The following is a 24554-nucleotide window of genomic DNA, read 5'->3' on the forward strand; positions in this document are numbered from 1 at the left end:
TAGTCGGATTCATTTCCACTGCACCATGATGGGAACTTCCATGGCCTGTATTTTCATTTACCAAATCTAGCAACCCTTGTCTGGAGGGCCCAGGGCACCCCACACCCTGCCCCATCTCCCCTAGGAACAGCTTTTCTGCTGTCCCGATGCCACTGGCAGGTGAGATGAGTGTAGCTGCTGATGAATGGGGGCTTTTCTGGTTCCTTGAGGTTTCTCCCTACTTAGACAACCAGAAATAGAGGATCAGTTAAAGGTCCTATCAATTTGAAAGGCCTACTTTAAAATCTTTTGGAATTGGTTTAAATGCCTTTTGTGGACTTATATTCTGATGAGCTTCATTTTGGGACTTCATAAGTGGTTTTCTTGGAGCTAAGGGGATATGATGGGAAGAGGGGTAAAACAAAACCTCACTTCAAGGAGAAACAAGCTAAGATTCTGGACAAGAGGCTGCAGCTGCTTCTAATTGGAAATGGGTCTCAAGCTTTGACATGAGTCCCTTTTGCTTTGCCAGCCTGGGCTGGGCCCCAGAGAGATGGTGAAACTCAGGCGATGGCTGCCTGTACTTAGACGGCCACCTGATACCTTCTTTCTTCGGTTTTTAAAAAATAATTTTTATGTCTTTACCTTCAAAATACATGTTCCTTGCAATTATCTGTTGCAATTAGTTTGTGAGAGCTTTAAATGCTACCAAAGGCATGATTCCAAACTGAGAGGCACAGAGAAGTCTGAAGGGGATTTTGTCTCAAAACTTGAGAGAAACTGGGGGTTCCCATTATGGCACAGCGGAAACCAATGGGACTTGTATCCATGAGGATGCAGGTTCGCTCCCTGGCCTCACTCAGTGGGTCAGGGATCAATCTGGCATTGCTATGTGCTATGGTGTGGGTCACAGATGCCACTTGGATCCCACATTGCTGTGGCTGCAGTGTAGGCTGGCAGCAGGAGCTCAGATTTGACCCCTAGCCTGGGAATCTCCATATGGCATGAGTATGGCCCTAAAAAGAAAAAAAAATCTTGATAGAAACTGGGTTCAACTAAGCAGTGAGTTAAAAGAAGACATAAGGATTCTCAACAATGTATCCAGATGTGCTTGGGTGTTTGTATTTCTTTAACTCTTGAATTGTGTCTTTTTCAAAGGTGGTGCCTTATGCAAGTAGACCATGAGTAGACCACACAGATACGCTGTCCACAAGGAAAGTACCTGCCCCTTTCCTGTGTCACCCACACTTCCCCTCCCCTCAATTTCCTGTCTTCCTGAGCATACAGTTTGACTTTTCTTGTTGGCAGGGTGACAGTTAGTGTGCTGTAATTTGGATCATGCTGCTATTCAGGGCTTTGAAATATATGAGGGTGTTCTGACCCCAGCAGTCAGATGGCTGGTGAATGGCCAGATGGTTGAGCTGTGGGAACCTTTCTCTCTCTCTCATGGCTACACCTGCTGCATTTGGAAGTTCCAGGGCTAGAGGTCCAATTGGAGCTTCAGCTGCTGGCCTATGCCACAAGCCACAGCAGCATGGGATCCTTAACCCACTGGGCAAGGCCAGGGATCAAATTCACATCCTCATGGATACACGTTGTGTTCTTAACCTGCTGAGCTACAGCAGGAAAGCTCTGGAAGCCTGTCTCTGTGAGCTTCCTATCCATCAGTCCATCAGCTGTCAGTATACCTGTCACTGCAGATTGTACCATGCCCCAATGCTTTTTCTCACCTGCTATGAGCCCCAGGTGATGGTTGGGGTGCTGCAGTGTACTGATTCAAGTGTGGGTTTACATCCGCACTTTCCTAATGTATCCTTTCAACCTGGGGCAAGTCACTTAACTTCTCTTGGCCTCCACATCCTCGTCTGTAAAATGGGAAGATGAGGATACTTACCTCATGGGGCTGTGAGTATCCAGTGTGGCAATGCATGTAATGCATTCAGTGATGTGCCCAGCACATAGTAGGTGGTCAATCAAGCATCTACCATTTTTACTGCTCTGAGAATTGTGAACAGAGGCATAATAAATGAGAATCTGGAGGTGACTGTATGAGTAAAGTGCTGGGCTTTTTGTTTTTTCAGTCTTTTTTTGTATTTGAGGGCTGCACCCATGGCAAATGGAGGTTCTCAGGCTAGGGGTCTAATCAGAGCTATAGCTGCCAGCCTACACCACAGCCACAGCAACACGGGATGTGAGCTGTGTCTGTGACCTATACCACAGTTCAGGGCAAGGCCAGATCCTCAACCCACTGAGAGGGGCCAGGGATCAAACCCGCATCCTCATGGATTCTAGTCAGGTTCAATAACCACTGAGCCACACTGGGAACTCCAGTGTCAGGCTTTTATGCATTACATCATGACATTATTTTGCCAGCTGCAGTTTTGGTTATTCACATACTTTTAAGTGTGTTTGTATAAGACAAATCCCCAAACATGGGAGGAAATACTGAACAATAGGAATAATTGCCATTAATCTTGAGAGCTTCCTGTGTGTCAGAATGTTTGACACAATATTTCATTTAGTCCCCTTGCTGCCTTTGTGAACTGGAGACTATTTTTAACTGCATGTTACTGATGAGCAAACCCAAGTTTCTAAAGGGTCAGTAACTCACCCAGAGTCACAAGATAGTACATGGGGGAGTGGGGACTCAAACAGGTCTTTGCCATTTCAAAGCCCATTCTCTTCATCACCCAGATGCATTAGCTAGGGATGGATTATCTAATTTGCTTGGCTTTCTTCACCATTTGATACCTTTATGGCCATTTTTCAAAAAATGTAAAAGAGTTATTTCATAGGAAAGGATGTGTTCTTTGGGTCCAGTTTTCCTCCCAGTGGAAATCCCAGCTTCAGGGGGCCAGAGTCCAGAGGAGGCCCTGCTGCCCACTGGGTGGCAGAGAGCCCTGACCACTGTCCCCAAGGGCTCATTACTGCCCCCATCACAGTGGAGCCTCACCTCAGCCAGCTGGGCTGCTTGGGTATTGCATCTCCTTTCACAAGCCTGGAGACTGACACTTCGCAGGGTGATTTGACTTGTCTACACCTCCAACTTTTGGCCATGGCTTTTCCCACCACATTGTGCTTCCTCTCCCTGATGTAACAGTGCCAGCCTCACTGGCTCCAGTGTCAAGAGACACCTGTCACACTCAATGTCAACAGTCCTGTGATTGGGGCCTGGCTTCACGAAGGAGATTATAATTTGGCAGGGAGAGCTCTGGCAGCTCCACCATAGGTGGCAGGATTTCCAAGGCACAGGAGTGTGGGTGATGGGTTCAGGGGCCCGTGTTATTGCACCCATCCAACCAAGTGGCAGGACACCTATCTTATGTCTGTTTTCCCAATGCTGATTTGTGGGGATAAAACACATCAAATCACAGAATCTTGAACCAGAATGTCAGCTCCATCATTTTAAAATCCATGAATGTATAAATTTGAGCCTGCAAAGGGCCCAGTAGGTTTCTGTTTGGTGGGTCTGTTCTCACAGTAGGCCTGAGTGCTTTTCCTTATTTCTCTGTATCTTTTTTTTTATTACTTAATGCATTTTATTACATGCATAGTTGTAAAACAATCATCACAACCAAATTTTACAGCATTTCCACCCCAAACCCTCAGTGCATTCCCCCCCCACCCCCAAACCCATCTCATTTGGAAAACATAAGTTTTTCAAAATCTGTGAGTCAGGATCCATTCTGCAAAGTAGTTCATTGTGTCCTTTTTTTAGATTCCATATGTAAGTGATAGCATTTGATGTTGGTGTCTCATTGTCTGACTGACTTCACTTAGCATGATAATCTCTAGGTCCAACTGTGTGGCTATTAATGCCGTTATTACTCTCTTTTTATTGCTGAATAATATTCCATTCTGTATATGTACCATATCTTCTTGATCCACTCCTCTGTCAATGGACATTTAGGTTGTTTCCATGTCTTGGCTATTGCAAGTGCTGCTGCAATGAACGTTGGAGTATGTGTGTCTTTTTGAGTCATGGTTTTCTCTGGGTAGATGCCCAGGAGTGGGATATTTCTATGTATCTTAATGTTTTTGATTCTCAGGCCATCTTCATCTCTAAGGTTCTCAGCTCTCTCTCTTTCTCACACCAATCCCCACACAATTCAAGAATTTTTTTAAAGGGCTTTGATAGTGAATGTGGGCAGTTTCTAATTTGTAAGCACTAAGAACTTGGTCTAGGTTGTCAGCTGTGGTTACAGGACCCCTTCTAGGCACAGAGCAATACAAATGTTGGGCTCTGGGACAGAAAGGAAGAAATAGACATCCTTCCCTCCTTTGAAGAGCTTACACCCTTATGGGGAGAACAAGATGACAGATCCCAGAGATGAGCATCCTCCTGCATGGTGCCTGTGTCCACCCTTACCAAGGACCACATGCCTGCTTCTGCATCTGGATGATGTAGAGCGAAGGTTCTGGTAAATGGTATCACAATCAGGAAATGAAAAATTCTATCTAGGAATTTATGAGTTGTTGGTTTCTTTTCCCTGGAAACCAAACAGAAGCATGCTTGAGGTTTTTTTGCTTGTTTTGTTTTTGTATTTGTTTGTTTAGTTTTTGTCTCTGCTTAGGAATTTGGGGAAAGAGAGTCTAACCGTCTCACTCATTCAGGAGGACAGTGCATTTTGAGGCTCTGAAGAGCTCATTGGCCAAAGCAACAAGCCTCAGTCTGTGTGAGGCATGCCAGCCCAGTGGTGTGAAGGTGGATTATAGGAGGTTATTGAGGGGCATAAAAATAAGCATGTGAGCCAAGCCTGCAACAAATGGTTATAGGTAGGGCTGCAAATACACACATCTCAGAAGCAGTACTAAATGATCAGAGTCCCATTGATGCTATGATGTTGGGGCTGCAGAGGATGCTGGCTAGCCGTGGCTGCAGAAAAACATGGTCTGCACGGGGAAGGACCATCCAACAGCCTTAAGTATTCAGAACATACTGTTCACATTCAGGTTTTCGAATGCCCTGGAAGTAACACAGGTGCTGGGTGCCTATTGGCAGGAATTCCTGGGGGCAGGTTAACAATGGCTGAGATCACGCCACTGCATCTTTCTGAGGGCTGGGAAGACAGCTGGTTGATGCCAGAGCTTGGAATTTTTTTTTTGTGTGTGTTTTAGGGCTGCACTTGTGGCATATGGAAGTCTAGGGGCTGAGGAATTCTAGTAGCTTCCACTCTACACCACATTCACACTGACGTGACATCTGAGCCACATCTGTGACCTGCACCACAGCTCATGGCAATGCCAGATCCTTAACCCACTGAGCAAGGCCAAGGATCAAACCCCAGTCCTCATGGATACCAGTTGAATTCATTTCTGCTGTGCCAAAGTGGGAACTCCTAGAGCTTGGACTTTTGAGTCCTTGCTTGTGAACTCCCCACATAAAGACCTATCTGTTTCCCAACCATTAAATTAGAGGGCTAGGTCCTTAAACCACACATCCTTCTTTCAGTATCCTCTAGGGGAAAATATGGGCTCAAATCTAGAAAAAAAGGACAAGTTAAACATTTAATGGGATCAGAGTTTGAATAGAAAGTTACCCAAATCAGTGGTATATGCTATTTTAAATAAATGCCTCTTAGATTCACTTATGCATTCAGCAAACTCTTTTGTGTGCATGTGCTGAGCATTTTGCAAGGCATGGAGAACACAGAGGCAGATGTGACACAAGATCTCTGCCCCCAGGTTGGCTCATCCCACCTGTGGTCAGTGGAATTTCACTCTCTGCACAGGTGGGGCTCCATTTGCAACATTCCCTTTGTAAGTTTCTCTGGGCCCCTAGTGGTAGAGAAGCTTGTCACCTACTCTGAGGCCCCATTGAAGGGGTTCTCAAAGGGTCTCTGGTTTTGAAGGAACTGGGGGCATGGGGGTGGACATGGTGGGTCACCTTTTGCTCTGACTGGATTGGCTCTGCCACCTGATGCCTGGGCTCTGCCCTCAAGACAGCAGGGACTTGGACTTCCCAGGAAGACTGAGAGTGTGAACCCAGGGCCCCAGGAGGTTTTGCTGCACTTGTGTGTTTGCTTTCCCCAATCAGAGGACTAAATCTTCCCAGGAACTGTCGGAGCCTTCAGTTTTTTTCCCCATGTTATGGGTGATGGTTCCTTCATCACTCAGCTATCCATGGGCTTTTTCAGCCTTGTGGCAGGCATTGCTCCCAGGAACAAGCAAACCTGACCTCATTAGAAGCTGAACATCCAAAACTTTTTTTTTTTTTTTTGTCTTTTGCTTTTTTAGGGCCGCACCTGAAGCACATGGAGGTTCCCAGGTTAGGAGGTCAAATAGGAAGCTATAGCTGCTGGCCTACACCAGAGCCACTGCAATGCCAGATCTGAGCCACATCTGTGACCTACACCACAGCTCATGGCAACACCAGATCCTTAACCCACTGAGTGAGGCCAGGGATCAAACCAACAACCTCATGGTTCCTAGTTGGATTTGTTTCTGCTGTGCAATGATGGGAACACACAGAACTTTTTGTTTTTAAATCCAGCCAGTCCCCAAACTCAGAAAGCCCACTGTGTTCCCACCCCCTGGCCCTTCCCACTCATTCCCAGCCCACATGGACACAGATGCAAGTTGAATCAGTTTTGATTTGCTAATAGGCAATACAGCCATGTGATTGCCTAAGAACCCTCTAGCCCCCAGGGGTCCTCTTAAATCTGCATCCTTATATAAGAAAAGAAGGAAAAATAAGAAACTTTGGCCAAATGTAAAATCACTTGAAATTTTCCAATTTGGGATGAGAACTCAAAGCCAGTTTGGACAGGGAGGGATCCCAGCCACCGAGCTGCCTTTGCAGTGTGACTTATTCCCATGACAAAACTCATTCTGTTACAAGAGGAGCCCGTATCATCTCTCCATCCAGGAAGCCTGCCTTGTGCAGAAGTGACTTGTGACCTCAAAGTGAATCCTGTGTAGGAACAGAAAAGACAGTGGAGAAATCCAGGCTTCCTCTGCTAAGAGCTGCCCTGCATTTTACCCTTGGTGAATAACACCCTGCAGTATCATCAAAGTCCACCCTGTGGCAAGGAGGTTCCCATTTTACAAAAGGAAAGTTCAAAGCACAGAAAGGAGGCCAGGCCTTGTCTGAAAAAGACTGCTGTAAATTATCGTTCATGGTGAGGACACGTGTCACTGTGCCATCCCTAAACTAGAGTCCGACACCTTCCCATGGAGCTGTGTGCCTCCTGCTGCCTTGACAGCCTGACAAACAAGGGAGAGTTGGGTCTCTTGCACCTTCCTGCCCACCCATCCTCAGTCAGAAAGTGGCAAGTGGGATCCCTTAACTAGCTGGAAACTTCTGTGTTGAATGTTAAGTCGATCAAGGGAAATGACAGAACTGAGTCACAGCAGGATTTGTTAGTGTTGGTTTGGGATCACTTATCATGGAATTCAGAGCTTGGAGAGCCTTAGAGGGATTTCCCACTGTGGCACAGCAGAAACAAACTCTAGTATCCATGAGGATGCAGGTTCCATCCCTGGCCTCGCTCAGCAGGTTAAGGATGTATTGTGGTGGGCTATGTTTTAGGTCGCAGACACGGCTCAGATCTGGTGTCACAGTGGCTGTGGTGTAGGAAGGCAGCTGCAGCTCTGATTTGACCCCTCGCCTGTGGGAACTTCCAAATGCCACAGGTGTTGCTCTAAGAAGCAAAACAAGACATAACAAAACAAAACAAAAAACAAAAAGAAAAAAGAACAAAAAAAAAGAAAGAAAGAAATCCTTAGGCATCACTGGTTTGCCTTTCCCCTGGAAAAGGCACCTTCTGCACCCTGGAACCCCCTTTTCAGAAATGAATTGGTAGCATGGTTATGCAAGGCCTCGGGGCTGGAAGTACCAGCAATCTTCCCACCCTGGTACCCCAGCTCTGGCACCACCTTGCTGCCTCTACATGGGGGACCCAGGCCACTCACCTCCTCCTCTTCCCTCTGCATCTACATTCTTGAATTGAGAGGAGAACAATCAGAAGTTCAAATTCCTAGGAGCAACTTCAAGCAGAGCCTTGTTCCTTCCTTCCCTGGCATGTGATATATGAGCTCATCAACCTGTAGCTATCATTGGAGTTCTTGCTGTGGTGCAACAGGATCATCAGCATTTTGGGAGACCTGGGAGGCAGGTTCAATCCCCAGCTTGGATCTGATCCCTGGCCCAGGAACTCCATATGCCTTGGGCCAGCCAAAAAAACAAAAAAACCTGTAGCCATCATAACTAAAATGTCCTCTGGTCCCTTCAAAAGTTTGAGATGCCCGCTTCATGCCAGACATTGCTCAGGAACATTTATTACATGACCTCTTGTCCTAACAAGCATCATGAGAAGTAAGTGTGGTGCTAACAGCAGAGGAAGAAGCTCAGAGAGCCTCCTGGCTCTTCCAAGGTCACCCTGCTCACCAGCAGCCTAGGCATGGGGCACTTGAGCCCACACCATCTACCTACACTGCTCATCTAGGTACTTCTAGGACCCAGACTACCTGTTGAAGATTAGGGCCTGGGCTCAAATCCTCACTGTGTTACTTGCTGGGTGGGCTGGGGGGTTCACTTCATCAGGATGGGAAGTGAGGGAACAGGAAGAGCTGCTTTCTGAGGGTCTTTCCTAGCTGACTCATTGCTTGACTTCTCTGAATCAGAACCCATGGTTCCAGAGAGGCCATCCCATCCTCCGATGGCTCTGGGAGCAAACAAAGGGCTGGGTGATAAAGAGTTCCTCCCCTGGATGACTGCTCACATTTTTCCTGAGACTCGTATTCACACCATCAACTCATCACCAATAGACTGGCCAGAGAGGAAATTGAGGCTGGCGGGTGGTCCTCTTGGCACTGAGTACTTCTCTTGTCTTTATGTAGCCTCAGAACAACTCTGGGTATTATTATGCCCTCTTCCCTGACAGACCTCAGCAGGTAAGTTGGGAATGTGGCCTCAGGGAGTAAGTTGCAGAGCCAGAAATCAAAAGGTTCTAGAGATCCAACCCTGACCTGACTCCTGGGCTATGCTCCTTCTCCTTCCCTACTGGATCCTGTGAGAGAGGCCAGATCCATGCATTCTGCCTCTACTCAGCTGCCCATGAGCCACTTTTTTTTTTTTTTTTAAATTTTATTTTCCCACTGTACAGCAAGGGGGTCAGGTTATCCTTACATGTACACATTACAATTACAGTTTTTCCCCCACCATTTCTTCTGTTGCAACATGAGTATCTAGACATAGTTCTCAATGCTATTCAGCGGGATCTCCTTGTAAATCTATTCTACGTTGTGACTGATAAGCCCAAGCTCCCGATCCCTCCCACTCCCTCCCCCTCCCATCAGGCAACCACAAGTCTCTTCTCCAAGTCCATGATTGATTTTCTTTTCTGAGGAGATGTTCATTTGTGCTGGATATTAGATTCCAGTTATAAGTGATGTCATATGGTATTTGTCTTTGTCTTTCTGGCTCATTTCACTCAGTATGAGATTCTCTAGTTCCATCCATGTTGCTGCATATGGCATGATGTCATCCTTTTTTATGGCTGAGTAGTATTCCATCGTGTATATATACCACATCTTCCGAATCCAATCATCTGTCGATGGACATTTGGATTGTTTCCATGTCCTGGCTATTGTGAATAGTGCTGCAATGAACATTCATGAGCCACTTCTTTCTCTGCTAATGTTCCTTGTAACCGGGACTTTTACCATGTGAGAAGTTTGGGAAGGAAGAAGAAGATATGCTATACAATTTGGCCCAAGCCATGCTGCCTATAATGATGGATAATGTGGGAATTTTGCTCCTCCCTCCTTCTGTCCCTCCCCTCCTTCCTCCCTGACTCTCTCTCTCTCTCTCTCTTCCTTCCTTCCTCCCTCCTTCCCTCTCTTCTTTCCTTCCTCCTTTCCTCCCTTCCCCTCCCTCTCATACCAAGTGTACTCTGTCATGGGGTCATTGCTATCAGGAATTCACATGCTGCTCACCCCAACTGGAATGATAATAGCACTGACCATCTGTTCACCCATGGCCACCCAGGCCTCACACGGTTCAGAGGAGACCAGCCAGCCAGGGCCAGGTCTCCACCCACCTCACCTGGGTTCTCATGCTCCCTGCACCCTTGCCCGTGATCCTTCCAGTGCTTAATCCATATGAGACAGAATCTGCAGAAAATGAAGAAAAGAGCAATGAAAGACCTTTATCTCTCTCTGTGCTTAGTGTAGCAACAGGGCCTCTATCCACAGGAAGGGAGAGAAAGGGGGTTTGCTTTATCTGCTTATCTGATCCTATACCCTCCCCTCTTCTTCCCCAATGTAAGAGGATTATACAAGGTGCAGAAACCATTGATCATGTGGTTTGGCCCTGTCCTCAAGGCCCTGAGGCCCAGGAGTTCCCTGAGAAGCCAGGGAGGGGTGGTCCAAGGTAGCTTGGTTCCAGCTACCCCTACCCCAGTGGCTCTGTTTTATGTATTCACATCTTGAATTCCCAAGATTGTGTTCCTAAGATTGATTTGGACAGTGAGCTTGCTGGTGTCAAGTACGAAACTTCTTTCTCTAGTTCTGCCTCTTTAGAAACTTGCAAAATGAAATGATTGGCCAGATCACATGGAAATTCTCCCATGTCCTCCAATGCCTGCCTTCAAGTGTGTGAGTGGATCGCCCATCAGGGACCCTGCTGCCATCTCTCAATGTCTCAGGGCATTTCCCATCTTATTCTCAAAAACAAAAGGCTCTCTGTTTCCCTGTGAAGACAGGTGTGTTCCCTGGGCCTGGGAAGGCAGAAGTCTCAGGCTCTTCCCTCTCACATCAGTGACACTAGCCAGGGAGAAGTCCTGCCTGCAACAATGCAGAGGGTGCTTTTCAAACTCAAAATGCGTGCTGCAACCTTGGCACCTCTATTACTGTATCACATCCTATAGGCAGTGATAATTCCTGTATCCGGTCCTGTTTGTCCAACAGCCACCTTGCCTGTGACACTAATGGGGCTTTTTATTATAGGGAAATGCAAGATAGCAAGCAACCTTGTTAATTTATTATTTTCAAGCAATAGTAAATTATTCTAATAGCACTTCCATGAACCGTGTGTACATTACAGCAGAGTGCTTACCAGAAAACAGCTGTTGCATGTCATGCCAGCATTTCTCGGGGATCCCCATGCTTAATTTCTCTTTTATATACAATAAATAATTGCCACTGTCTCATCTTCCTCTTCTCAGGCACATGACTCTCTTGTGCTCAAGAATGGATTGTGCATGGCATTAAGAAGCTTCATTATTCTTTTTTTTTCTCTTCTATATTGAATCCAGAGACACTGAACTTTCTGTCACAGGAAAACCAAGAGATTTTGTTCTTATTTTTCAAGTGGAACCAAGTTCCCGGGCTTCTGGACTATGACATTGTAGGCTATTTTTCTCTTGAACTCTATGACCCCTGACCTGATGGAAAGCCCTGAACTCTCCCTCCTCCTCTGTCCCCAGGCCCTCTGTTCACCTTCATCCTTTGACAGGTCCCTTGCCTTCCTTTTAGCCTTTGTGGAATCACCTGACCACCATCAACCCTCTAGCTTCTTTGGTCTCCTGTAATTCTTTTTTTTTTTTTTCACTTCAGTCAATTACAGATATTTTTGAATTGATGTCAAAGAAGGGAAGTGATTCCTCTTTCCCACCAAAGGGGAAAAGAGGTGGCAGAACTCTGGACCAAATCCCACCAAATCAAGGAAAGAAGAGTATTTCAAAGGGGGACTTGGCTAACCCCCTCTCCCACTGCATACTCACACTTAGGTCCCACCAGATTCGGACCCAGTCTCCCCCAAGCACCCCCACCCCCAACCCATCAGCTATCAGCTAGGGAAGGCAGCCTGTTGGGAACAGTGGATCTGGAGCCAGGCACCAACCCTCGTGTCTTTATGGAAAGACCTCAGGTGCAGGCATGCAGGGCTGGGTTGAATCATAGGTCACGGAGTAGGTTGGAAGCCCTGGTGCTGTGGCTTTGTCAAAGCCCCTTTCAGATTGTGTCACTGTGGATGCTGCATGTTTTCTGCCATCAAAGCCACTCATACAAAACAGGAATCCTACACACACGCTTCTCCTGGGGAAACTGTTCTGAATTCATTTGTATTCCACAACTTTCATGGCAGAGAGATCTTTTACCCCTTTTTTCACAGGCTGAGGCGGATTCATGGTTGGGGGGCAGGGGGTGGAGCAGTCCCTTTCTGCTGCTGCACTCATGGCTCTTACAAAAATGTATTTCTGCTTTGCCTTGTAGTGTCATGTTTTTGAAAATCTCACAGGAGTGCAAGCAGAAGTCTTTATTTTTTGATGTTGGATGTTTAAATGTCAGGTCAGGGAAAGGACTGCACAGCCAAGCCACCACAGAGCTGTGGCCAGTGGTTTGAGCAACTAGCTTGTGCCAAGAGGGGGACTTCATTACACTCAGAAAATAGATGGCCAGGGCAAATAGGAAAATGAGGGTGTTTGGCCTTCAACTGTATAATATCTTCTCCATTGCAGCTCCAGGCAGGATTTATTTCCTTCTTCCCTCTCTGGAAACTCATATGACTGGTATTTTGTGGTAATAAAACTGCTTGCAAACAGGTGCAACACAGAAAGTAATAAGTCGCTCCAGTCAGTCCTGGCATTTGCAGGCCAAGAGGCCCACAGAAGTATTTGGCAGGGGCATTTGGGGCTCATTCCTTCTCTTCACAAGCAGTGACGATTCCCCTTTTTCCTCAAAGTGAGTAGACATTGGGGATGATGGGCAGGTGAAATAGTCACACCTTTCCATGTCCAGCTGTGTGCCTTGTGCCGTTCATTCGTTTTGTTCATAGGACCTGTAACATAACACCCATATTCACTGTAATTTTCTTTTTTGTACAGGAGGGTTTTTTGTGGTTTGGGGTTTCATCATTGTAAAGAGCTGGTGCCTGACTCTAAATGTGCCCAGATGTCTTTAAATTTTATGCACTTGGTGGACATGGCCCTGCATCTGATTGTTCCACCTCCTCCTCCCAGCACCAGGGACTCCTGCAGAAAAGTCTGGGACTTTGCTCACATGCTGGCCTGTTTGTTCTTCGGTGGGTGAGAACCAAATTCATTTTATAACACCATCTCTCCCACTTCTGGGAAGGGAGGTAATTGGTCCAGGCTTTAAGGAGGTGGAAACAGCTGGAATTTTAAAAAGAAGCTGGGATATCCTACTGTGGTGCAGTGGGTTAAGAATCTGACTGCAGTGGCTTGGATGCTGCAGAGGTGTGGATTCTATCCCTGGCCTTGCACAGTGGTTTAAAAGATCCAGTGTTGCCACAACTATGGCTTGGATTTGATACCTGGCCGGGGAATTTCCCTATGCCACAGGTGCAGCCATTAAAAAAAAAAAAAAAAAAAAAAAAAAAAAAAAGAAGGAGTTCCCATCATAGCTCAGTGGAAATGAATCCAACTAGTATCCATGAGGATGTGGGATCGATCCCTGGTCTCACTCAGTGGGTGAAGAATCTGGCATTTCTGTGAACTGTGGTGTAGGTTGCAGACAAAGCTTGGATCTGACACATTGCTGTGGCTGTGGTGTAGGCCAGTAGCTGTAGCTCCAATTCAGTCCCTGGCCTGGGAATTTACATACACCACAGGGGCAGGGGTGGCCCTAAAAAGCAAAAAAAAAAAAAAAAAAAAAAAAAAAAAAAAAAAAAAAAAAAAAAACTACTACTACTACTAAGATGAAGCCAATTATATTGGAATTCAGATTTTAAAACTAGTCCCTACAATGGTGCAAACATTAATCTGTATTTTCACACCATAAAAATCTTAATCCCAAAATTTTTTTTTGAATTGGGAAGAAATGTAAATATATAGGAAGCTGAGAAGACAAGACTTCTATAGACAGCCATGACTAAAATAGCATGCAAGAGGAACATCCTGCTCATAGTAGTCAACCTTTAAATATCTGGTGGCCCGTTGAGTTAACTGTGAGTGACTCTCTCCTCAGCCTTGTTCCTTCTGCTGCTTCCCAATAGGAGAGCCTCCTACCTCCCCGAGGGGTCCTTAAGGTTGAAGGCATGGGCTGCAGTCATCTCACATCACCTTTACTCTGCTCTGTCCACTAAAGCGTATCTCAGGACATAACCACTCCCTTGTACAAATCTCTCTGTGTGTTTTACATCCCTTTGAGGAAATCTCTGTGTCTAGTTACTCCAGTGAGTCCTTCTGACATGAGCCAGGAGGCCTCCTGGTTCCTAGTTGTTTCCCTGTGCACCTGTCTTAAGGGCTTGGCCATTTTTTCCCCAGCCAGGGATAGACACAGGTGGTCCTCGATTCCCAGGGCTACCATCACCAAATACCACAAGTGGGTGACTTAAAACAAGAGAAATGTCCTCTCACAGTTCTGGAGGCTAGAAGTCCATGTGTCAACAGGATCATGTTCCTGAGACCCAGGGTAGAGCCCTTCCTTTTTTTTTTTTTTTTTTTTTGCTTTTTTTTTTTTTTTTTGCTTTTTGCTTTTTATGGGTTTTTAGGAAGTTCCCAGACTAGGGGTAGAATCGGAGCTGAAGCTGCAAGTCTATACCACAGCTACAGCAATGCAGGTTCCAAGCTGAGTCTGTGACCTACACCACAGCTCACAGCAGCACTGGATCCTAAACCCACTGAGTGAGGCCAGGGATCGAACCCTCATCCTCATGGATGCTAGTTGGTCTCATTCCCCCTGAGCCACAATGTTCCTTTCTTTCTGAGTGGCCTTGGCCTTCCTTGGCTTATGGCTATACCCTCCCATTCTCTGTCTCTGTTGTCTTGTGTCATTGTCCCTATGAGACCTTATCTTCATGTGGCCATCTGCTTTCCATGTGGTTCTCCTCCTAGTAGAGGAACACCTGTCATGCTCTGTAATAACCTTATGGGAAGAGGCTCTGAAAAAGGATGGGTATATGTATGGGTATAACTGGTTCACTTTTCTGTACACCTGAGACTAACACAACATTGTAAGTCACCTATATGCCAATACAATTTTTTTTTAAAATAGCAGAGTTCCCATCATGGCTTAGTGGTAACAAACCCGACTAGTATCCATGAGGATGCAGGTTCAATCTCTGGCCTCACTCAGTAGGTTAAGGATCCAGCATTGCTGGGAGCTGTGGTGTAGATCACTGATGTGGCTCAGAAGCAAGCTGCTGTGGCTGTGGTGTAGGCTGGCAGCTGCAGCTCTGATTTGGCCCCTAGCATGGGAACTTCCATATGGTGCAGGTGCAGGTCTAAAAAGACAAAAATAAATAAATAAATACTTATGTATTAATATTATTAACAAATACTAATAAACAAATAAGTAAATAAAAATGACTACCTATGATATTGGATGGAGGGCCTGCCCCACTGTGATATGATCTCGTCTCACCTTACTGACCTCTGCAGTTGCCGAAGGGAGCCATATGCATGGATACCTGGTGTTAGGGCTTCAACACAACTTTGGGGGGACACAACCCAATCGGCACCACATGCTCTCATTGGCTTGGCATGAGAAGCAGCAGCTGCCCCTCCTGTCTTCCTTCCACCTCTTGCATCTGGTGTAATGGTCTGTCTTCAAGGCTTCCCAAACCCCAGTAGGCCAGCCTCCTTGGACTTTGCCCACAGCCCTGTCCTGAGCTGGCCTCTCCTCTGGCTTCACCCACAGCATCCTGATAATGCCTGAGGATGAACAGGAGGGAAATCTCACCTTGTTTCCCTCTAGAGGCTCCAAGGCGTTTCCAAATGCTGACCTCACTCCACAGCCCACATCCAAGAAGATCATGAAACCATTGCTTTCACATCTGGTCTTTGTGTGGCCTACTCTCCCCTGCCCCTGTGCACACTTAAAATCCCATGGCAAGACTCCATGGGAGAGCACAACCTCTGAATAAGTCTCGCTCAAGGTCAAATACCAGCTCTTCCCTTTATTTGAACTTGGACAAGTAACATCACTTTCTTGAGCCTCGATTCCCTTACAATGAGACAATAACAACATCTCTTGTGCAAAATTGTTAGGATCAAGGAGAATAGTGCCTGCCGCTCTCACCATAAGAGCTCATTAAAAGTTGTCATTTTCATTTCTGCTTACATGTTATTTCATTGGCTCGTAATATAGCGACTATGTTTATACATAATATAGTTACTGATAAGAGTAGCTATCTATTTATTGGGCATATATTTTTGTGTCAGGCACTGTGCTTGCTGACTTACAGCTATTATTTTTAACTGTTATAAAAAGCTCTGCAGTATAGGTATTATCATTCCCATTTTATAGAAGATGGAAACTAATATTATCTCAGAAAGAGGTTAAATAACATACCTAAGGTCACAGGGCTCCTAAGTGTGTGAGCCAAGATTTGAACCCAGGGAAGTGTAAGCTCTGTACTATACAAAGCTCCTTTAGTCCATGGATGAGTTATGTCTCCCCAGTCTTTTCTCACATTCTCACTCTCACACTCTCTCCTTTTCTCTTCTGGTGGCTGATTTTCCCCTCTTATCCTATTTTCACTGGAGACAGCAGTTTTCAAAAACATTCAGATGTCAGGAAAGCATTGTACTTTTCACAGACTAGCATTTTCTCTTTTAGCAGAACACTAAGAAATATGTATGTAAACCTTAGAAGCACTTTTGTGAGCAGGAAACCTGGCTGGTTATTTTCTATGTGCAATATAGGACCATAAACATACATGTAACTTATACAACACATGTGTGTGTAGTCACAGTTAGTTAGGAACAGAGCATAACCAATTGCTTCCCATTTTGATGAACTTGCTGCTCAATTATTTATCCCATCATCTGCTAGGATTTGCTGATAGGAAGGAGAAGGCATGAGAAATTTAAGAAAAAAAATTATGAGAGGGAAAATAAAAGTTTGGAAAATCAACACATTCATGCATCAGTATGGTGCCTTGGTCCAGTTTGTGGGGAAGGAACTTAAAAATTGCCAGGATACACTGGCCACATTTTATATTCAGCATGATCTCTAATGGTGAGAAGGTTCACTGGTTGCAGGAAGAGGCAGGAGAGACTCACCCTAAGTGCTCCTTTACTGTGAACTTTCTTTTTCTCTTTTCTTTTTCCTTTTTAGGGCCACACCCACAGCATATGGAAGTTCCCTGGTGAGGGGTCGAATCAGAACTGCACATACTAGTCTATGCCACAGCCACAGCAACTTGGGATCTGGCCCACACCACAGCTCAAGGCAACACCGGATCCTTAACCCACTGAGCCAGGCCAGAGATCAAAACTGTGTCCTCATGGATACTAGTTGGGTTCATTACCACTGAGCCACAATGAGAATTCCCTACCTGTGTGCTTTCTGTGTTAATTTGTGTTAACTTTAATCTTGGGCCCCTGATTTCTCTCCCTTCCAAAAAATTAAGCTGCCCAATGACTGTCAGGTGTCACAACTGTAGGAATCCTGTTTGGGAAGATGGTCGCAGACTTCCAAACATGGTAATGCTGCAGATGTCACGTGATTTCTTTTCACCATGTGGTGAGTGAGGCAGGACTGGTCTGGTGCTCTGGTCCCTACAAAGGAGGAAGCACACCTCATCAGTGCCCAGAAATACAGGTCAGCTTTAGAGTCCAGCACCAGCCAGTCTTTGCTGCAAAAAGCTGTCAGAGAAAATCAGTTTTATACCTGCTCCCTCAACTGTGAGTTCCTCTGTGGCTTCACCATGTCACCAAACCAGACACACTTTGGATTTATTACGTGAAATCCATTTTTTTTTTTGGACTGAAATTTTACAGTCATTGGATGCCTCACCTTTTTGGTCAGGGACACCCTAAGGTGGTGACTCTGAGCTAGAAGCAGATCAGAACCCCTCCCCCAGGGCTGCTGCATGATATTGATCTTAAATTTCACCTGTCAGCACACTTCTAAGCAAGTAAACACCAGGCTCCATCCAGCCTGGAAATAAGCAAAGCCTCAGCCTTGTCATCATTTGCTTCCCTAAGTGGACACATACATTGGCCTTCCATGTTGTTAGAGGAGCCTAAAAGTGGAAAGTGTTATGTGCCATATATTCCCTGAGCCAAAAGCAAGCTTTGGACATAGCCTTGGAAATAGCTTGGGTTTCGGATTTGGAACATGCCATGCAGCTTCCTGGAACCATTAACCTAACTTAGATGACCCCAGGGCCATCTTCATGGTGCTGCGGCAGTTTTTTTTTTTTTTTTTTTTTTTTTTTTTTTTTTTTTTTTTTTTTTTTGTCATTTTGCCTTTTCCAGGGCTTCTCCCACAGCATATGGAAGTTCCCAAGCTTGGGGGTCCAATCAGAGCTGTAGCCGCCAGCCTATGCCAGAGCCATAGAAATGCATGATCTGAGCCTCATCTGCAACCTATACAACAGCTCACAGCAATGCCGGATCCTTAAATCACTGAGCAAGGCCAGGGATCAGACACACAACCTCATGGTTCCTAGTTGGATTCATTAACCACTGTGCCATGATGGGAACTCCCAGGTGCCGTGGCAGTTTTGATGAAAAGAAGCCAGCAGAACTCCTGCAGGCAGAGCCTTGGTGGTTCCCCATGTGTGCAGTGCAGTGCCTGTGCTCTTGGGAGGGGTGTGGGCCTCGTGCTGCTGGTCTGAAGGTGATGCCTTTGGATTCATTGCTGGATTTCCCACCACCTCCTTGTGTGCTGCCAGGCCAGCTGAGGGCCAGATTCAAGCCTTAAGAGAGTTTTTTCTCCTCCTCATCATTGTCCTCGTGGTCTGGGTCCATGCTTCTCAGACTGTACCTTGAAGCACCTGGGGATCTTGCTAAAATGAAGTTTCTGATTCAGTAGGACTGGGCTGTGGCTTGTGATTGTGAATTTCTAACAAGCCCCCAACTGATCCCAAAGCTGATGGTTCAGGGACTGCTGTGGAAGAGCAAGTGCTGAATGGAAGGTCAAAATTCCCACTGGAAACTCTGGCAACATAATTCTCACCCTGGCTCCCCTGGATGTTGACAGACCTGCATCCCAGCAGGGGGTGCACCAAGGGAGGCCAGTCTGTCTACTTATGTGCCTAGGATCACATCTTTCACCTTCATAATGACCTTGCATTCCTCCTCCCATTCCACATCACCTGCATTGTCGTCTGTGTTGGCTGCTCCCTAGAGGATGTGTAAATGAGGTCTAGGCTCCTGTAGGGGTGGGCAGGGTCTTCCTGGCCCTCCCACTGCCCTTGGGCTGCTTTCCTTCAGCAAAGCTTCTCTAATGAGTCATTTACTGCTCCTCCCTGTGCCCCACTCCTCAGAACATGCTACCCCTTCTCCACTGGCCACTTGGGGCTCTGCTCAGATTGTGTCCTCAAGGTCACCATAACTCCCACAGGGCCAAATCCAGGTGGAACTGACAGAACTAATGGCCTGAACCCAGCCAGAACACTGACTGGGACTTGAACCCATGTGCTTGGACAAGAACCCAACCCAAAGCCAGATTGGGCCTTGAATCCATGGTTTTAAAAATTATAATCACTCATCCTGCATCTGGACTCACTGACATTCAGGTTCTTCATGCCTCTATGTGGAAGGAATTCAGCCAGAGACAAAGTGATAGGCAAGAAACAGATTTATCGAGATAGGATGCTTGAGAGAGATGCAAGCTGGCAGGCAAGGAAGTTTCTGACAAAGGATCTCCAGTGGGCTACAGTTTTATCATCCAAGGGACATGGAGGTTTGGAAAAGACAGCCTCTTCCTTTCTTAGAGTAGCAGATCCTCCTTAGTATCCCATTGGGTGTGTATTCAAATCAGCAGAAGGGTGGTCCTCAAACTCCTGCCCTGGGTCTGAATCTGAATGCAGACCTCCTCCCACCCCCAACCCAATGACCTGAGGCAGTTCTTACATCTCCACAAGTCAAGCAAGCCTGCCTTGTGCTGATGGCTTTCATGAACTTACAGTGGTCCCTCAACCTCTCCCAGGTTTCCTGCCTTATCTGTGATCCCCCACTGGGGCTTCTACAACCACCTCTGCTACTCTATCCCTATCACAGGCTCCCTCTCCTGTCCCCATCTTTCTCAGCTTGTTGGGAACCACTGCCTCCTCCTCCAAACAGCTCATCTATTGGCTTCTGTGACACATCCCCTTCAGCTTGGCCACTGCCTCTTTCAATCCATCCAATTTCTCAGCCTTTGGGTGGGGACCACTCCTCTTTTCTCTCTACCCTCTCCCCTTCTGTGAGTTTGCCCAGTGGTCCTAAGTCTTATCTTGAGGCTCATGACTCCTGAGTTCTTTATGGCACTTTCTGCAGGTGGTTGACACTTGGATGATGGTCTCACTGGAAGCTTGGACATGAGCAATGTAAAGCCAGATGCTCGGCACCCCTCTCTTCCCACAAAACAAACCAACAAAAACCTGATACGGTGAATGGCACCCCTATACTATGAATGGCACTATACTATACTATACTATGAATGGCACGCCCAGATACTAATGTCAGAAATCTTGGGGTCATCCTTGATTCTTTCCTTGTCCCCCTAATTCTGTCTCTTGGCAAGGCCTGTTGTAGAATCAGGGGGTTCTGAAAGAGGTCCCATCATGCTCCTCACTTGTCACTCACTGCCACTATCCTGCCAAGCCACCCCATGCCAACCTCATCACCTCTGCTCCCTGTTCTCGCAGCTGCTTATGAAAGTAGGTCTAGGCCACTATAAGTACTTGTCACTTAGGACAGAATCTCAGCTCCCTGCATGGGGCTCATGGAGCGGCATGTTCACCTCCCTGGCAGCCCCTCCTCCTCTGTGGGCAGCTGCTCCTCCCTCCTGACACAAGTCCCCTCCTGTCTTCATGCCCACAGCTTGCCCTCTTGTGTGTCATCCCCTCTGCCCAGGATGTACCCCCCAGCACACCCTGGCCTCCCTTTCTAGCCTGGGGCCCTTGCTCTGGTATCTGGGGCTCATCAGTGTCTCCCTCATGGGGTGGACACATCAGCTGTCCCCAGCCCATCTCCATTGCAGGGGAAGCCAGGTAGCCTTGCCTTTTAGAAGCTTTTGCAGCCCTGGTTCTCTTGTCCACTGCCAGTGCCAGCTTACATTTCAGACCTTCTTGGCCATGAAAGAGCATCTGGCTCCTTTGGGTCCCAGGAGCCAACCAGCCCCCAGGGCCAGGGGCAGGGGGTGGAAATGCAGGTCACCATGTCACCTCCACGTGTGTGTGTGTGTGTGTTGGTGTCAATGTTTTATTCAGCAGAGAGAGAAGGCATATCCAGCCATATCAGTATTCACTTGTTTACTTATCATCTGACTTTAGCAAGCCCCATGGGATGGGATCCATGTAATAACGAGTTTCAGTGGCCATCCAAAAAATGTGTGCTAAATAAATGCAGAAACAAGGGAAAGAATAGAATAAGGATACTGGGACAGGAATGTGAGGAGCCTTTTCCTTCAGAAGGTCTGGAATGCAGCCTGTCTCAGGAAAACCAGTTCCTGGATCTTTGGCCAGGTGGGCGACCGAGTGCTAATAATGCCAGGCAGACGGAGGTGGTTGAGGTGTCATTTTGTTTTTCCATGTAGAAATGCATCTGGGGGAGTTCCTGTTGTGACTCAGAAGGTTATGAAACCAACTAATATCCATGAAGACATGGGCTTTATACCTGGCCCTTCTCAGTGGTTTAAGGATCCAGTGTTGCCATGAGCTGTGGTGTAAGTCACAGACAAGGCTCCAATCAAACATGGCTGTGTCTCTGGTGTAGGCTGGCAGCTGAAGCTCCAACTTGACCCCTAGGCTGGGAACTTCCATATGCTGTGGTGTGGCCTTAAAAAGCAAAGCAAAAAAAAAGGGGGGGTAGGATAAGCTTCCACTTCACAGAGGAGAAAATTAAGGCTTAAAGTAGTGAAGGAACCTCTGCTAGGTCACAAAGTGTGTTGCTGACAGAACCTAGTCCAGGACCCAGGGCTCCTCCCTGCTGGTCAGGGCACCCAGGAGGCTGTGGCCTGGGCCTGCATGCAGAGCCACCAGAACAGCCTCATATGTGTCATTGGAGGGCATCTGAGAATCAGTCTAGTGACATTCAGAGCTCTGGACAGCCCCAAATGACTCCTGTAGCCACAGAGACATGCTCAGCAGAGCTGTTGTTTTCAGTGAAGATTTGGTCCATAGACATCTTCATTTTATTTACTAGGTGGTCTGGCACATAATAGTGGGCATCCTTAATGGAGTAGCTTAACACTTTGTCTTAACTAGTCTTCCCCTTTGCATGTAAAATGAACCTTGCCTTTATGATGTGCTTCAGTCTGCTGTGTGATGACAGCGCATGCTCAGAATCTCATCACAGGCTCTGTCTGACCTCCCCAGAAAGGACAGTGGGGGCTGATGTTCGCTGGCTGGTAAATAAGCCAATGATGAATAGGTCTGATGATGAACGTATAAGCCCATCTCTGAGAGACATGTAATCTGGGCTTGACCTCAGGTTTGAGGGCTTGGCAAGGATGAGCATGTGGTTCTGAAACTCTTATCTTCCCCCACATCCCAAGTCTGCCCCTTCCCTCCAATGGTGAACCGAGTGATTTCATCTGCCACCCACGGCCTTGTGTGAGCTACAACCATGGAACCGTGGTGGAGTTTTACTGCAACCCCGGCTACAGCCTCACCAGTGATTACATGTACATCTCCTGCCAGTATGGGGAGTGGTTTCTTTCCTACCAAGTCTACTGCATCAAGTCAGGTGAGCATGTCCAGGCCACCCCCGGACTGTCCAGATCCAGACCACACTGAGTGGCCGGTGGCTGTACCCTGAGCCCTGTCCCTCTTCCCCCACACGCAGTGTTAGGAACAAGACCTGGAAACTCATCTTTGAGGATGCATGCAGCTGGTGATTTCAAGCCCTGATCAACCTGCCTGGGCCCAGGTTAAAATGCTGACCCTCTGAACAGGATCCCTAAACCCCTATCACCCGTGAAAGGACCTGGTCTCTGTGCACTCTGCCTTCACCCCAACTTGTCCCCTCCACTGACAGGGACATAGGCCCCAGATGTGACCCAGTGATGCATATCTCCACCTTTTTCTTCCACTCAGGGGTGTGTTATCAGAACACAAATGATATTATTGTGGATAAGACCAGATCTCTCTGCAAAAACATTAAGCTATTTGCAACCACCCATGCTTCATACTTAATAACTAATTCCTGGAGTTCGCACTGTGTTACAATGAGACTTAAGGCATCTTAGAAGCACTGGGACACACGTTCAGTTCCTGGCCCCAGCACAGTGGGATAAGGATCTGGTGTTGCTTGTTGCCCCAGCTGTGGCTAAGGTAACAACTATGGCTTGGATCTGATTCCTGGCCCAGGAACTCCACATGCCTCTGGGTGGCCAAAAAAGAAAAACAAAAACAAATTACTAGCAAACCAACATTAGAACTGGTCTCCTCACACCAGGGGAGTGAGCACATGGAGACCAGGGAGCCAGAGCATGCCCCCTGCACCCCCCACCCCCAGCTCTGCCCACATTGGGCACATGCCTTTCCCCTGAAGGCAGCCTGCAGGAAGCACTTGTTAACAGGCATCTGGAGGCCTCCAAATGAGGACCAGCTCAGAGGAGCTGGGGAAGAGAAAGAAGTCAAGTCCAGCCAATGAGCACATGGGAAGCCATGCCAGTGGGGTCCAGGTGTCTCACATGCTGCTTTGTTTTCTCTCCTGGCAGAGCAAACATGGCCCAGCTCCCATGAGACGCTGCTGACCATGTGGAAGATCATGGCACTCACAGCCACCAGCATGCTGCTGGTGTTGCTGCTCGTCATCCTGTCCAGGAAGTTCCAGATGAAGTTCAAGGCCCACTTTCCCCCCAGGTCAGTGCCACAGCCCTGGGTGACCCTTGGCACCCTGAGCCACCCCAAGCCACAGAGAGTGGACATACAGCCTTGAAGAGGGAAGAGCTAAGCTCCTAAGGGGAAAAAGGGGAGAAAGAAAAAACACATTCCTGGGGATTTTGGGCTGTCCAAGTTCAGAACATCAAGCTGGAGACAGACTCATTTTCCTCTTTTCACCCCTGCCCCAGGAGCCCCTGTCTGCCTCTTGCCCCAGGTTTTTGGTCTTGAGCAGGTATCATTGGGGGGGAGCACAGTCAGGGCTGCACCCCCCCCCACCCCCAGGGCACCCCCATTGTCCACGATGTGCAGGCCTGTTACCTACCTTGGAACTTCCAGGCCACAAGGAGGATAAGAAATACACAGAATGAATTAGGGACAAAATCCAAGGAGCGTGACTCAACAGGGGTTCCAAACCAGTGTGCATGGAGTTCCCGTTGTGGCTCAGCAGTTAACAAAACCAACTAGGTTCCATGGGGACATGGGTTCAATCCCTGACCTCACTCTGTGTGTCAAGGATCTGATGTTGCTGTGAGCTGTGGTGTAGGTCACAGACGCAGCTTGGATCTGGTGTTGCTGTGGCTGTGGTATAGGCTGTTGGCTACAGCTCCAATTTGACCCCTAGCCTGGGAACCTCCATATGCCACAGGTGTGGCTCTAAAGCAAAAAGAAAAAAAAAAGAAGAAGAAGAAGAAGAAACCCAGTGTGCAGAAATGTGGCAAGTCCCAGGCAGGGGGAGAGGCTCTGGATGGGGAGCTAGGGCAGGACTCAGGAGCTTCTACCTGCAAGTAGGACCTGAGCATGTGGGGGGGGACCCATGGGCAGAGGGTGGGGGGTCCCCATGCTC

The 24554-nt window shown here is 47.2% G+C and overlaps 1 pseudogene; it reads left to right on the forward strand.

The window, feature by feature from the left end:
* Positions 1-24554, forward strand: part of LOC146398939 (sushi domain-containing protein 4-like) — a 60880-nt pseudogene that overhangs the window by 32316 nt on the left and 4010 nt on the right.

This window comes from Sus scrofa, chromosome 10 (genome assembly GCF_054392235.1).
Source record: "Sus scrofa isolate SSC_HxYL_T2T_F1_AM1 chromosome 10, Sscrofa_HxYL_maternal_Yorkshire_Landrace_v2.0, whole genome shotgun sequence".
Classification (NCBI taxonomy): Eukaryota; Metazoa; Chordata; class Mammalia; order Artiodactyla; family Suidae; genus Sus; species Sus scrofa.